This window comes from Lactuca serriola, chromosome 8, assembly GCF_051521515.1.
Source record: "Lactuca serriola cultivar US96UC23 chromosome 8, Lser_US96UC23_V15, whole genome shotgun sequence".
In the NCBI taxonomy this organism is placed as follows: Eukaryota; Viridiplantae; Streptophyta; class Magnoliopsida; order Asterales; family Asteraceae; genus Lactuca; species Lactuca serriola.
This window is the reverse complement of record NC_136415.1, coordinates 102446491-102463261: the sequence shown is the minus strand read 5'-3', so window position 1 is coordinate 102463261 and position 16771 is coordinate 102446491. Positions and strand designations below refer to the sequence as shown.

General features: G+C 40.1%; 1 non-coding gene across 1 annotated transcript; it reads right to left on the bottom strand.

Moving 5' to 3' along the window:
* Nucleotides 1–1400: 1400 nt before the first annotated feature.
* On the bottom strand, nucleotides 1401–1507 carry LOC145071718 (small nucleolar RNA R71). The gene has a single exon (XR_013690725.1). It is a non-coding gene; the product is annotated as a small nucleolar RNA R71 (small nucleolar RNA).
* Nucleotides 1508–16771: the final 15264 nt, after the last annotated feature.

Below are 16771 nucleotides of genomic sequence, written 5' to 3'. Positions count from 1 at the left end.
CCAGGCGAACTCAATAATCTGATTTTCAAAACTGTACCCAGCCAGCCTATCCCAGATCGGGCATTTATCAACGATCGAAGCGACACGAGTCAAAAGACAAGGCTGAAATCAAAGTCAAGTTATTAGCGATCATACCTACTCAATGAGAATGCTCTCAAGTCCAGTCAATGTCTTTTTGATGATACGATTCTCAGGTGCGAACTCAAATAAGGAGGGTCCCCACCAGCCATAGTGTTCACTCTTCCCCATAAGAATAAGAACAAAATTCCTGGGGTTTTTTATTCCTTAGTAGCTTTGACAACATTCGTCTGTGTGAGCCCTCATCTCATGCTCCTACTACCTCTTAACTTCAAGTGGGAGTGATGGACGAGTGAAGATCACCAACTCTTTCTTCCCCATGAATTGAATTCAACTGAAATCGGGCAGACCGGCTTCTCCCTTTGAGTATAGCATGCTTTTGGGGAGTAAGTCACTTAATATAGTATATTATGTGAGAATCGATTCTTACATGACATCAAAATAGCACTTCTATATACTTATCTACAGGCAGTTCCTCTTTTTTTACCTTCCATTCATTTTGAAGGAGAAGGTTTCCTCTCACCTAAAGAATGCGTATATTAGTCAAGCTATATCTTGTACTTTCTTGCGCCTAACTAAGAAAAGAGAATAAGAAAAGCAAAAGCAAATACGACTTTCAGCCAGGCTGCTTCCACGTCGTGTTGAACGTTCAGTAGGAATTTTTAAATAGTTTTTGTTTGTTTTTACGTTTTATTGTTGTTTTTATTACAATAGTTTATGAACCGTGTATCAAACACACCACTGACACCACCACTTGAAGATCCAGAGTCAGATTTTCATAAAAAGAAGGAGAAGAACGTAGGAGGATAAAGCAAAATCCCAAAAGAAGAGAGAACAAATGAATTTTTTTAGAAGACTCCTACCAAATAGGAATCCAGTTATGAGCCCGAATAAAAACCCGACAAAAGTAGTGAACCCAAAAACGAGCCAAAAGTCATCATGACGGATATTTTTGACATGAAGATTGAGGTGTACAAGAAAAAAATACGAGAGGACATTGGTCCTTGACTTGTGTAACCCGCAATTCCCACTACTGCTAACTTCGAGCTTAAGGGACATATCATTATCGCACTAAAGGATATTCCATTTTCCAGAAAAGACCATGAAGATGCGTACAAGCACCTCGATGAAGTCAATGAAATAGCCAACTATTTCAACATTCCTAATGTTCCTCGAGAGACTGTCTTGTTAAGAATGTTTCCGGTTACTTTTAAAGGAGCAACTAAAGACTGGTTGAAGGCACTTTCACCAGGCTCAATCACCAATTGGGCACATATGTGTGAAGAATTCCTCCAACAATATTCCAACCATCTAAAGTTTCTAAACTCAAGAAGGCCATAACAAACTTTGAGCAACAAGTGGGGGAGTCATTGTACGAGGCTTGGGAAAGATACAAAGCGATAATAAGAAATTGTCCCCAAAATGACCTAAACGAGAAACAGAGGTCTCGATCTTCTACGATGGGGTGAACGTCACGACAAGGCAACTCCTTGACCCTCAAGGAACTTCAACGAAGAAGAATCCTGTTGAAATTAAAGAATTAATCGATGAATTTTCAAAGCATTCATGAGAATATCACAACCATCGTAAGGATGGAACTAGGGGGATCGGGAATGGTGCATCGGAAGATATGGAAGTGGTAATGGAAAAATTAAGTAGCATGGATAGGAGAATGACCAAGATAGACCAATCCATACACACGATATGTGTGGGTTGTGAGAATTGTAATGGTCCACATTTAACGAAAGATTTCCATTTGGACGGGAATGGGAATATGAAGGCTCAAGTCTTCTAATCAACTAGAAACCGTTATAATGAAGACTGGAGGAAGCCAAAGAAGGAATGGTTTCCTTATGATGAGTACAGGAAATCTAAGAAGGAGAATTACAAGAAAAAGGCAAGAGTGTTTTATCTATAAGAAGAACCGGCGCCCGAAAAGAAAACAGATTTTGAAACAATGCTCACCCGCTTTGCAGCCGCATCAGAAAAGAGGCATGATGAAACTGATGCATCGATGAGAGATCGACTAGCTCTAATAAGAGATCAGCAAGCTTTACTTAGAAATCATCAAGCATCAATAAAAAATATTGAAGCTAAACCCAAGCGATTAACTACATTGGTTAACGAGGGGTTTTCTCCGCCAATTCCTGATAACAAACCGCAACTACATGTTATGGCCATAACTACTGAAGAAAATACCATTTCTGAGTTTTTAGAAGCCTCGGAAGATAAGATGAAGCAAACTGAATCACATCCAAAGCAAATAAAGGTCGAAGAAAAATTTGAGGCTGAAACACCGCATTCACGACATAGGGATTCAATCTCCACGTCGTGGTCTCGGTCTAAATAGAAAAAAAAATTCTTATGCTCAAGCTTTTTGTCCTCTTTTACCGTTTCCTTCTCGAGCCAAAGTTCACCCGTTGGAGCATGAGCATATCAAATTTATGAAGCAAGTAAAAGGTATTCCTATCAATACTCCTTTCATTGAATCATTGGCAAAAGTTCCTGAATATGCCAAATTTCTTCGAGACTTCATTGACACTCACCAACAACTAGAAAAGACCTCCAAGGTAGTCCTTAGTGAGCAAAGTTCCATGGTCATTATGGAGGGGATACCAAGGAAGCCGGGAGATCCTTTATGCCTTACACTTCCATGTGAATTTAGAAAAAAACATGAAGACATATGCTTTAAATGATTCTGGAGCGAGTATAAATTTAATGCCATATTCATTTTATTAGAAGCTTAACCTTCCAGAATTGAAGGCTACTAGAATGACAATTCATGTGGTCAATCGTTCAGTGGCTCATCCTCTAGGCATAGTTGAGTACATTTTGGTAAAAATTGGAAAATTTATTTTTCCAATTGATTTAATTAGTGCTAGATATGAAGGAGGATAAAGATGTCCCAGTTATCCTTGGACACCCTTTTCTTAATACCGAACAAACCTTGGTGGATATTCGTGAGTCCAAGCTTACTTTACGAGTGGGAGATGATGAAATGACTTTTGGAGTGGAAGACGGGTTCAAGAGAGAATATGCTCAAAATGAAGTATTCATTGAGGATTAAGAAAATGAGCTTGAAGAGTTGGAAAAATTGATGGAAGAAGAAATTCAAATAATAGAACAAGTCAAACATACTAAGCCTAGAGCATCAATTCTAATGTTTTTTGAGGTCTTTTCCTATAAAACTCCAAAGTTTCTAGTTAGTGAGGAAAGTGAATAAAATTTGGTGTCAAGTGATGAAGATGAATAAGTTACACAAGATTTGAGACAACCAACTTTGGACAAGGTGGATTGTGAAGCTAAAGAGGTACAAAAAGAAAGAGGAGAACCTGAACTTGTTATGAAGAATAAAGGGGTGAAACCGAAACTCGAGGACGACGATTCTAAATTGAAGAAGGAAAATTCTAAGAAAACATATCTTTGAAGGGTACAAGCATACACGAAAAGGTAGAGGGAACAAAAGGTGCAAGTGGAGATCACGATCTTAACTGATTCAACGTAAGGCGACACGGAATCCGGCTCACGACTGCTCCAAAAGAAGCACTTCTCCGGAGGAAACCTGAGCTCAGTGTGCGTTTTTCTTTTCGTTCTTCTTTTAGTTTTCGCATTTTTAGTCTTGCATATTTATTTAAGTTTTAGGATAAATCATAATGATAGTCATCTTAATATTTAGTAAAAGGTAAAGATCGAGTGTGGGGGTCCTTATTGTAAAAGAAAAATGTTTTTTAATGAACAACAATTTTTAGAACAGTTAATATGATTTAATAAATTAAATAAAAGAAGGAAAAGGCTAATTGATATGGACAATATGGATTAAACAATTTAGCCCAACATTGAACTAGCCCATAAAGTTAGCCTAGACATGACCCACGACATGAAGCCTAAATTCGCGACGCGAAGTCGTGAAAGTCACAGACTTGAAGTAGAGTTTCAGTCATTTTCATTTGGACACTTTTTCACGAACATTACGACGTGAAGTGTGACTGGTCCCCCTAGAGTTTGATTCTGGCCGAATCCATGTTTTTCCTACTTCTATCTTACGTCATTCTCAACAAAGGTATGTTTTATAAGTTTATTAATCTTTAATTTCCTAGATTTTTAGGCATTTTGACTTAGGGTTTGTTCTTGAAGCTTTAATGCAAAAATTGAGTCGATTTGTCAAGTGAATCGTGGTTGTATGTATGTTAAAAAGCCTTAGAATAACAGATTACACAAACCCCAAACATGAATTTAGGTTCGATTTGATTTGAAAATGACCGACCGTAGTTCACGTTCCGTACCAAAATCATGACGTGGTCTTTGTGACCACGACGTGAAAATTAGGGTGTTTGTTTTCTGAGTTGTTTTAATTGATTAACTGTTTGGTAGTTTGTTGGTTTTTCTTTTTTTAATCTTTCAGGTACCATGGGACCGAGGCGTGCAATTCCAGAAGACCAAGAACACATTGATGTTCGTAGTATACATCCATTATACCAATTCCCTCAAAATGTTTCGCAATCCATGCTAAACATATAACACCCATAAAAATCATGAAAAATATAAACTTTTAAAACCAACCCAAAAATCATAGTGTTTACAACATAGTTTTCAAAGCATGTTCCATATCAGAGTTTCCCAAAATCATATGTCAAAAAATAGGAGGATGTGTACGGTCACGCCTTCACCTTCCCGCGATCGTCTGAAGTACCTGAAACATAACCCAAAACTGTAAGCCTAAAACTTAGTGAGTTCCCCCAAAGTACCAACACATAAAAAAAATACTTATACAATAACAACATGCAATGGGTCCACAACTAAAATATTGGATTACCCCTGAGCCCATAGGATAAGTCTGGCTTGCCCTCGAGGCCCATAGCTTATGTATGGTTTGCTCCCCGACAAAATTAGTCCTTGGACTGAACACCATCAAGTCCTCAGCACGAGTCTGACATGCCCTACCCGGCCCTCAGTATGAGTCTGACATGCCCTTCCCGACCCTCAGCTCATAAATGTATTGCTCCAGGGCTTGTTGGTTACCGCACGAAGCAGTACAACCTCAACCCAACCCACACAATATGTCGACATATAACAAATATTAACATGTACAGATAATAATACATACAATATCACAGGTAGTCCTACCGATCTACCAGACAGGCATATCAAAACTAGCATGCATATATATATATATATATATATATATATATATATATATATATATATATATATATATATATATATATATATATATATAGGGTTAAGTTCAAATGAGAACACTATTTAATGTGAGAACGTGAGAACACTACTTTATGTTACTATTCTACTATGAATTTTGTATATACAACGATATGACATTATTCATCAACAAATATACGAACAATCACACATTAATATTCACATTAAAATTTTGTATGTACAACTTTATGACATTATTCATCACCGAATATATGAACAATCACATATTTAACATTCACATTATAATTTACTAAATTACTACATACATATATATATATATATATATATATATATATATATATATATATATATATATATATATATATATATATATATAAATTTTATAGTAGAATAGCAATATAAAATTAAATAGATTCATATTATAATTACTACAATACTATACATATTAAATTCATAGTAGAATAGTAACATAAAGTAGTGTTCTCACGTTCTCACATTAAATAGTGTTCTCATTTGAACTTAACCCTATATATATATATATATATATATATATATATATATATATATATATATATATATATATATATATATATATATATATATATATTCCATATTCAGCATATCAACGAATATCATGTTATCAAACCAATGGGCCGGCCTCGGTGCCTTCGACTCGTAAAGACAGTGAGGAAAACTCACCTCAAAAACTGAACAGAAGCTGATAAGGTCCTGACTCTGAATCTCAGCTCTGACTGCCTCCTATCCCATCCAAATGACCAAACCAATTAGAATTTCCAAAATACCCAAAATACCCTTAAGGTTATACTTGGTCAAACTTTGTCAATGTCAACTGGTCAAACCCACTAAGTCAACTGAGTCAACCCACCAAAGGGCTTCTAGCCCAGCGGTATCCGGCGTTACCCTTCCTCTTTGAGGCCGAGGGTTCAAGTCCCACTGTGGACATAGGTGAAATAATTTAGGAGTAGTTTAGTATTTTCCGTTCAAAAAAAACTGAGTCAACCCAGCCGAGTCAACTCACAAGGCTAACCCAGTGCGAGTACGCGAGGCGTACTCCAGAGGAACGCTTAGCATACGCGAAGCCTCGCAGTTGACCACCATCGGGGTGGTTGACCGAGTATGCAGGCATACTCCTATATACGTCGGACATACTCTCGCAGCCTCCAAACTCCATTTAGTGCTTAACGACTTAAGTACTTAACCCCATCTTTCAGATCCAAGGTCCAAATACACTCTAGAGTCATAAAGTTTCTAACTTTATGACTTTACAAGTCCAAAAAGTGCTTAATACAAGGTCTTTATTAATACCTTCTACAAGATGCATGAAGCAATTCTATCAAAAGGGACCTCATTTTTATGGCTTAAGACCCCTCCAAGGGTCTGATCGGACAACTCAAAATGTACGAAACAAACCATGCACAAGATGACACTTTTGGGACCAAAAAGGTAACATAAAACACCAAAAAAAATGAGATCTAGCAAACAAGACATCAAGGTATGAGCTTTATACCTTGAAATGATGGAGAATGGTGCAAAACTTCCAGATCCAAGATGCTTCACTTCTCCAGTTGAGGTTGACCTCCTCCCTTCTTCTTCTAATCACACAAACACACTCTTTAATGCTTGAAATGGCCTCACAAGATGATTCTAGGGTTTCAATCACGAAGAGAGGGTAGAGGCTGTTTAGGTGAAGAGAAATGAGGCCATAAAGATGCTTAAATACCAACCAAACCCTGAAAATAGGGTTTCCATATTTAGTAAGTATGCCCCGTATACATAAGTGTATGACCAACATACTAGGGCACGCCCAAGTATGCTCATCGTACACACATGTACGCATGGCGTACTTCTCCTACCAAAAATTACGAGAATGCCGCTAGGGCTTCAAGGCACATTCTCTTGGACTTAGGGACCAAAATGTCATATAATAAAATTAAAGGGATGAATTTAGAAGTACATTAACATCGAGATGCTACAATTCTCCCCCACTTGAACTAGCCTTCATCCTCGAAGTCTAGTACAGTAAACAACTCGGGATAATGCTCCCACATCTTAGTCTCGGGATCCCAGGTCCACTCGGAGCCTCTCTGATTCTGCTACTGTATATTTACCAAAGGTACCTCCCTATTGCGCAAGACCTTCAACTTCCTTTCCAGGATAGCTACCGACTTCTCAACATAGTTCAGGAGATCATCACCTGAATATCATCCAAGGAAACCAATGCGTCATCATCGAATACACACTTTCGCAGCTGCGAAACATGGAAAGTGCTGTGAATCTAACTGAGCTCCTCAGGAAGATCCAATATGTAAGCAACCTTTCTAACCCTGGCAATCACTTGAAAAGGCCCAATATATTAAGGATCCAATTTCCCCCTCTTCCTGAAGCGTATCACACCTTTCCAAGGTGAGACCTTCAGTAATACCATGTCGCTGACATGAAACTCCAACTCAGATCAGCGCCAGTCGGCATAACTCTTTTGCCGACTCTGAGCGGTCTGTAGTCTCTACCTGATCTGTTGAATAAGCTTTGTGGTCTGAAGGACCACTTCAGTCTGTCCCATAACCCTATGACCATCCTCGCCCCAACAAACCAGGTACAACATCTCTGCCCATACAAGAGCTTGAAAGGCGGAGCACCAATGATGGAGTGATAATTGTTGTTGTAGGAAAACTCCGTAAGAGGCAGGTAGGAGTCCCAGCTCCCACCAAAATCGATAACACAGGCCTGCAACATATCCTCAAGGGTATGTATCATCCGCTCACTTTCGTCTTCGGTCTGCGGATGATAAGCAATGTTGAAGTGCAACCTCGAGTTTCCTCATGCAACTTCTGCCAAAAACGGGAGACGAACCGAACATCATGGTCTAAAACAATGGAGACTGGAACCCCATGGCAAGCAACAATCTCACGAACATACACATCGGCCAACTTCTCGGCCGAGGAACTCTCCTAAATGGCCAAAACGTGGGCACTCTTGGTCAATCAATCCACGATGACCCATATAGCATCAAAACCCTTTGCCATCTTTGGTAACTAGGTGATAAAATCTATAGAAATCTGCTCCCATTTCTACATAGGAACCTCCAGAGGCTGCATCTTTCCATGCGGTCTCTGATGCTCAGCCTTGACCATCACGCAGGTCATGCATCTCTCAACATACCGGGTTATCTCTCTCTTCACACACGACCACTAATAGCTTAATCTCAAATCTTGATACATCTTGGTGGCCCATGGATGAATAGAAAAACGAGACTTATGATCCTCTTCTAACATAATTTGTCTGAACCCACTAGACATCAGAAACCAGACCCGACCAAACCGGGTCAACAACCCTCGACTATCCATGACAAATCTGTCAATCTCACTTCTGATTCTCTCTTTCTTATAGTTCTCTTTCCGAACTCCCTCGGCCCGAGCTTCCCTGATCAAACCCAAAAGCGGAGAATCAACCGATATCCTCACACACAACTCCTTAACCTAAGATCCATCCGACTTGCGGCTCAAAGTATCCGCCACCACATTCACTTTACCCGGATGGCAAACGATCTCGTAGTCATGATCCTTGACTACGTCCAGCCACCCGCACTACCTCATGTTTAGGTTTGGCTGGTCCATGATATGCCTCAAACTCTTGTGATCTGTGTAGATAGTACAACGGACCCAATAAAGATAGTGTCCCCAAATTTAGAGGGAAAAAATCACTGACCCCATCTCCAGATCATGGGTGGGATATCGCGTCTTGTATGGCTTCAGCTTCCGCGAAGCATAAGCAATCACCTGTCCTATTTACATGAGGACTAACCCCAAATCGGTGATGGATGCATCACAAATACCATAATGTCATCAAATCCCGCTAGGAGGGTCAAAACCAAGGCCTCACATAACCTCTGCCGAAGAGTCTCAAACGCCAACTGCTGCTCAGGGTCCCATCGAAAATCCACCCCCTTCCCCGTCAGACGACTGAGGGGTACCGCAATCTTAGAGAAATCCTGAATGAATCTCCGATAGTACCCTACTAAACCCAAAAAAAACTCCTGATATCGGAGGGAGATTTCGAAACCTCCCACTACATTACCTCAATCTTGGACGGACCGACCAAAATCGCATCCTAGCTAACAAGGTGCCCAAGGAATTGGAGCTCTCGTAACCAAAACTCACACTTCAAGAACTTAGCATAAAGTCGTTCTCGCCTCAAAACCCCCAAAATCTCTCGAAGATGCTCCTTATTCTGCTCCCTGGTCTTCGAATACACCAAGATATAATCAATAAATAAAATAACGGATCGATCGAGCATCAGTCTGCATACCCGATTCATCAAATCCATAAACACCACAGGCCCATTTGTAATTCCCTGTTCAAAAAGGAAGGGCCCGATATGATTACATCGCATCCAGTAGTATTTAGTATTTTATGATTTTGGGGTTGTACTTTAATAATATTTTCCCCATTGACATGCTCTTGATGGTTTGAAATGAATGAATGATGATTTTGGTTGACTTAAAAAATTACTTAGTACTTTTGGGATGTTACGTGACTGTTAACTTGTCCCTTTTTTTTAAATCTATTTATTATGGATTGAAAACAAGTAACATTCATATTGCGTGTAATACCCGGATCTTAGGTAAATTCTTTTAAAGCTAATATGTATATTTTATTTTGCTAGTAGGGTCGTACGTGGGGCGTAACCAAGAGTTACGCGGGGCGTAACTCATTAATTTGGCCGTGAGGTTTCTCTAGAGTACCTTGGGTGTACCTAGAGTACGTAGGGCATACTCATGGCAAATGCAAACCTTAAATTTAGGGTATTAAACCCTATTTAAGGACCTTAAGTCCTTGGAAACCCTTCTTACCATCAGCCATCACTCTCTCTCTTACCCCCCACAAAACATTAGCTTCATTTGTGAAAATCTCAAGCTTTTGTGTGATTTTTGGTGCGTTATAGTGAATAAGGGGACCTTGGAAGGTGTGCTTGGAGTCCATAGTGTAATGATTAAGTTTTAGTTAATCTTAAATATTTGATTTATTTTTAAATAAATTGCATTTTGGTCCCTGTTACTTTGGGTGCAACATGGAGTACGCTGGACGTACTCCCTTAAGTTGGTCGCAGGTGTTGGTGGTGTATGTTGGGCATACTCATACGTATGCCATGCATATGTAAGCAGACCACAGAACCTAATTTTTAGGGTTTGGATCCTATTTAAATGTCATTATGAACCTTGAGGTTGGCCCCTCATCAGCCTCTTTCCCTCTAAAGACTCCCCACAAAACCCTATCCGTTCCTTGTGTGTTCCTGAGCTTTGATGGTAAACTTTTGGTGTTTTTGTGCATTGTGAAGAAGTAGGAGCTTGGTGATCTAGCATTGGTTGGAGTGGAGCTTGAAGATCCTGAATCTTCCTCATCTTGAAAAGTCTCAAAAGATATAAAGTTGCAACCTTGTTGAATCATCTATTAGGTTGAGCTAGTTTGGAGTTCTTGGCATAATTTCATCCCTTGAGTTGTTTCTTGTGAGTATAAGCTACTCCAAAAGCTTAGAATGGTAGATCTTAGTGTTTCAAAGGTAACTTGTGCATAAAAATGGTAGCTTTATGGGTTTCACTCAACCATCCAATGGTTGATGTTCATTTCATGAGGTTCGGGTGTTAAAATTAGGTTTTAGGGATTATTAAGCCATGCATAATCTTAAAGCTTCCGAGTTTATGGATTAAGACCTTGTTTTAGAGTAGATATGAAGTTTAGATGAAAAGGTCTTAAGGGATTAAGCCATCCATATGGTGATTGGTTTACAGACCAGTACGTTGGGTGTACTTGTATGTACGTTGCACGTACTGGGTTCGAACCCTGTAATCTGGTCAGTGTGAAGTACATCAGTCGCACGAGTTGGTTACACTCAACGTACTCCCAATTGTGGGTTTAGAGGGTTTTGTGCATTTTTGGGCTTCAGGTGCTTTTGGGTTTGGGCCACAGTTATTATTGGCCGATTAGGGGAAAGGGTAAAATGGCCTTTTACCCTAGGAGTTGGGTTTAGTAAATTATATTGTCGTTTATTGTTTATGACCTAGTTATTAATCAGAGTATTTTTTTTGTTTGATTAGTACGGGGATTCTCCAGTTCAGCAGCCCGAGCATCTTTTTGTTTAACAACGGATTGAGGTGAGTTTGCTTACTATACTGTAAGATACTAGGGTTGTATGTTCTTGTTGTCTTTTTGACTATTTATGTATGCATGTATGCTTGTTTGTTGTATGTATGTGGTGTGAAATAGACTTAAGGGTGAAATAGACCCGTACGGTTGAAAAATACCAATTGAGATGAAATAGACTCGGTGGTGAAATAGAGTCGGTGGTGAAATAGACCCGGCACAACCTTGAGTTGACATATAAGTTGAAATAGAATCGAGGGTGAAATAGACCTGGTACAGCCTTAAGCTGACATATATGTATGGTATGCGGTATTTTGGGGAAGTCGCTAAGTTTTGTGCTTACAATTTTTCGTTTATGTTCCAGGTACTTCCAGTTTGAAGGGGAAGAGCTCTTGATGTGGTGTTGATTAAGATGGCATGTGCGGAATATGAAAGATCTAGTGAATCATCATGTAAAATCAAGAACACAAGAAGTAAATAATTCTTTTTAGGCTCTCATTAGTTTTCATAGAAAGAGTACAAATGGGTCTTGCAATTTCTCTCTCTAAACTAATGTTCTCAAACTGTTCCTTTTCATAAAATGAGTGCCACTCACTTCCTTATAAAGGAAAGGCAGCTCATTATACATACAAGTGGGTAAAGCCTCATCCAAGCGTGACTTTGCATCCTAACATTCTTGTAACAACGTAATTTCCAACACAAAATTTTCATTTTTCAACAACCAAATTTATATAAAAATATTGTCAAAAGTATTCAACAATAGTTATCGAAACATAACATTTCCCAAGATCACAAAATCAAATCCCTTCTCTAGTGTGTACGGGTCACGCCAGTGCCTTCCCACAGTCCTCGCTAGTACCTGAAACACATAACACAACAACTGTAAGCATAAATGCTTAGTGATTTCCACAAAATACTTCATACAACACATACGCCACTCGAGGCTATAGCATGACCCTCCGGTCGATGTGTCTCAGCGGGACCCTCCTGTCCCGTAGCTCGTTGGACCCTCTGGTCCGGTCATAGCTCGTTGGACCCTCCGGTCCAGTCTGTATCGTTGGACCCTCCGGTCCGGTCTATAAAATCATACAACATACATATATCACATAGCACATAATTTCATACATAACGCATAAGACCCTCTGGTCAACACATAATACCACTCCAGGTAACGTATAGTGAGAAGACTCACTCTAGGTACCAAACGTGTACGTTGGGCGTACCCGGAGCCTTCACAGAATCGGGGTACGCGGCCCCTTACGTCGCGCGTACTAGGATTACTGTAGCACCTGGTTCCTGGTACGTAAATCTTATTTGAGTATTTCTCTTCTTTTAGCCTTGGACTCGGCGAGTCACAGGTCCGACTCGCCGAGTAGATGCGGGACCCGGGACACGTTTAAGTTGTCGACTCGGCGAGTCCATATCCTGGACTCGGCGAGTCACAGCTGTTGGATGAAACCCTAAGTTTCAGGGGTTTGCACCCTATTTAAACAGCATATCCGCCCAACCTCGCCCCCATTCACCCTCAGAGCCCTATATCTCTCTCTAGCCTTGCTTCCTTGTGAAGTTTGAAGTGTTTTTGTGGTGTTCTTGAAGTTTTTAAGGAAAAAGAAGAGGGAATCAAGAAGAGGAGAAGGAGGCCAAGCATCTCTGTGTCATTCCAACGTTTCCCCTAAGGTATAGCTCATTTCCCCTCTGTTTTTAAGCTTATTGTCCCTTATAGCTCCATTAAAGTCCTTTTTGAGCCATTTCCAAGATTGTGCATGCTTGAGGGTTTGTAATAAGTTGATTGGCCTCTAGATCTAGGCAAGATTGAGCTCCAGGAGCTCAGATCTGTTAGCTTTATGGTCCCATGTTGCTTGTCCATCCTAGATCTACCCTTTTGAGGCATTTTGAGCCCTAAAATCCATATTGGTGAATATCTACACGTAAAGTTGGAAACTTTACGTGTGATTCGTGTCCTAGAAGTCCAGATCTGTGAATGTCATGGATTGGAATCGAGCAAATCTGTGTATTTAGTGGGTGCATGGCAACGACTCGGCGAGTCGTTCATGTGACTCGGCGAGTCTGTTTGCGAGTCTCCGAGTTTGTCCCCTTTTCGTAGTGTCGAGTGAGCAGTGAGTCACAGGGTGTGACTCAGTGAGTAGGAAGCTGAACTCATCTATGGAGGTACTCGGCGAGTCAATGCCCTGACTCGACGAGTTCAAGGCAATCTCCTTAGATCAAGAACAGACTCAGCGAGTTGTTCATACAACTCAGCGAGTCGCAGCATAAGTGTTCTTCGGATGAAGATGGACTCGGCGAGTTGTTCATACAACTCGGTGAGTCTTAGCATAAGTGTTTGTCGGATGAAGATGAAATTGACGAGTTGTTCATACAACTCGGCGAGTAGGATGAAGGACTTGAATATTAGTTTAGAAGATGAACTCGTCGAGTCGTCGCCTAACTCGACGAGTAGGAACGGGATTCAGGGCAATCGTTTGGGTAGGGACTCGGCGAGTTGGAAAGCCAACTCGGCGAGTCGGGTCAACTGAAAGTTGACTCTGACTTTGTTTGATGACATGATCAGGGGTAAAATGGTCATTTTACCCAAAGGACAGTTAGCAGTGTTTGATTGAGTATGTTGTGGGAATTGCAGCCGGAGGATTTTCGGAGCAGCAGCAGCAGTAGTAGACAGTCAGTTCCCGATCAGATCAGCAACTAATTCGAGGTGAGTTACCTTCCAGTAGCGGTGGGTCTACGGCCACAATGCCGGCCCACCAGTAGGAGTTATATGTAGATGTTTGTCTCTGTGATATTCATCTAGGAATTACTACTACCTGTGTTATGTTATGTGCTAGTATGATATGATGCTATGTGCTAGTGATAGTAGGGGGAGATAGTCCCCGAGGTATCCGGTCGGTAGGACCGAAGGGGAGGCCAGCACCCAGATATGCTAGGCAGTATCCGGTCGAGAGGACCGAAGGGGAGGCCAACACCCAGATATGTTAGGCAGTATCCGGTCGAGAGGACCGAAGGGGAGGCCAGCACCCAGATATGCTAGGCAGTATCCGGTCAAGAGGACCGAAGGGGAGGCCAGCACCCAGATATGCTAGGCAATGTCCGGTCGAGAGGGTCGAAGGGGTAGGTCGGGCACCCAGATATGCCTGACAATATATGTATGTTATGAGATTATATGGTATGTGGTACGGTGGGGGAACTCACTAAGCTTTGTGCTTACAGTTTTCAGTTTTGGTTTCAGGTACCTCCTCAGCTAGGGGAAAGGAGCCGGCGCGGTAGCAGCATGTCACACACACACTCTCTGGTTTCCGCATTTACGAGATTCTCTGGGATTTATACTCTGATATTTTGATTGGTTGTATGATTTGGCTTTTAGACATGGTTTACGTTGTGTCATGGTTTGATCAAACAATGTTTTAATTATTAATGTTTTCTAAAGTAATGTTTTAAAACGAAATTTTTGGACGTGAAAATTGGGTCGTTACAATTACGCCCAGCGTAATACCCAACTTCCTTATCCATCTCATTTAGGTCTTAATCGGTTAAGACTTGCATCCAAAATTCAGATCTGACTCCTCTAATATGACTTAATCCATAAAGTTGAAACCTTTAAGCCTTTGCATGGCTATAAAGTTCACTTTGTTCTCAAAACACCTTTCCTCTTTCCATAATGAGACTATAACTCATGCATGACACAAGATCCATGTCCAAGCCTGGATTTTTATGAATCCTCAACACCATATACACTAGAAAAGGTCAGATCTAAGCTCATGGAGACTCTTTGCACACAAAGTCTCCAACTTTGAACCAAAAACCCTAAAAATGGCCCAAAAAGCAAAACTTATGAAGAATAAGGAAAGCTTTGAGCTTTTTACCTCAGAAGGGATCTCCAACCACTGTAGAACTTGGATCTACACTTGTTCTTCAACTTCTAGCTCCAACAATGGCCCCTCCTTCTCCTTCTTCACCTTAAAAAGGATAACTTCAAGCTCAAAAACACACACACAAGCTAAAGCACGGATCTCAGCTCTCAAATGACTCACTCAAGGGGATATGGTGGCTAGGGCAAAGGACTACATGTTCCTTTTATAGTGCACAAGCCAGAAATCAGGGTTTGCATCTGGGCTCACTAAGCTCAGCGTAACCCCGGGGTACGCCCAGCGTACCCAGGCGAGTCCGCGTTCAATTAAGCACGTGAGTACGCGCGGCGTACACCTCAATACGCCCAGCGTACTCACCAATCCAACATACAACTTTAAGGGACTAATTTGCAAACTCTCCAAAATAGAAGGGTCATAAAGCTTACCTGGATTTCAGGCTGTTACAATTCTCCCCCTCAAAGTTAGGATTGGATGCCCTGGCTTTAGTTTCCAACGAGTTAGCACAATCAAGACGAAAACTCCCCATCGAATTAACACCAGTCTTCAAATCCGCAAACGAATATCCGAGAAACCCGCTTTGAATACCCATCATTCTCCCCCTTTTTATAATAAAAAATGATTATAAAACCCATTAAGGATGAGAAGCACCCGAGTAATGAACAATACAATACTCCCCCTTGATGTGTCCCAAAATTGAATCACTAAAAATTTTGCACGGAAAAACAATCACAAAAAAGCCTCAAAGAATTTCCAATTTGTGAAATTTTTTGACTTTTTGGGTGAAAGTTGCAAGATTTTTCAAAAACCGGGTAAAAACTGTCATTTTCTGAATTCTGCAGGGACCCATTGCGCCCAAAACAACAAAATATGCAAAATTCTCCCCCTTTTCCAAATCTGGGTAAAAAGTGTCAATTTGCACAAACTGTATGGGCATGAAATGTATTTTCTTCAATTTTCAGCAAAAACAGTCCTTTTTTGAATTTGGGTTTGAACTGCCAAACATTCGAAACCTCAGGGACTATTTTCGAAAGTTTTGTCATTTGTGCTAGGGCTGTTCACTATTTGGATAAAACCGAATTATCCAATTAGACAATTTGGATTGGACTATTTGGTTCGGATATTTAGATATTTGGATTGGATTTTACCAAAACCGAATTATTATTTTGGATTGGTTTTGGTTTATAAAATACAAACTGAATAGTCCAAAAAAACCGAATAACAATTTATTATTTATTTATTTTTAATATATTTATAACTATTTATTAGTTTTATAAATTATTTTTTTCAAAAAAGTTCAAAAGGTTTCACCAAATAAAAAAATTAATATGCATTTTCTCTCAAAAGTGTTTTATCTGTTAATATTAAATTATAGTATATATCCTCTTAGTAGTTGTTTATAAATTATAAATTAGGGTAAATGGCACAAAAAACACTATTTTTACACAGAAATTCGATTTTGACACCGTGTTATTTTTT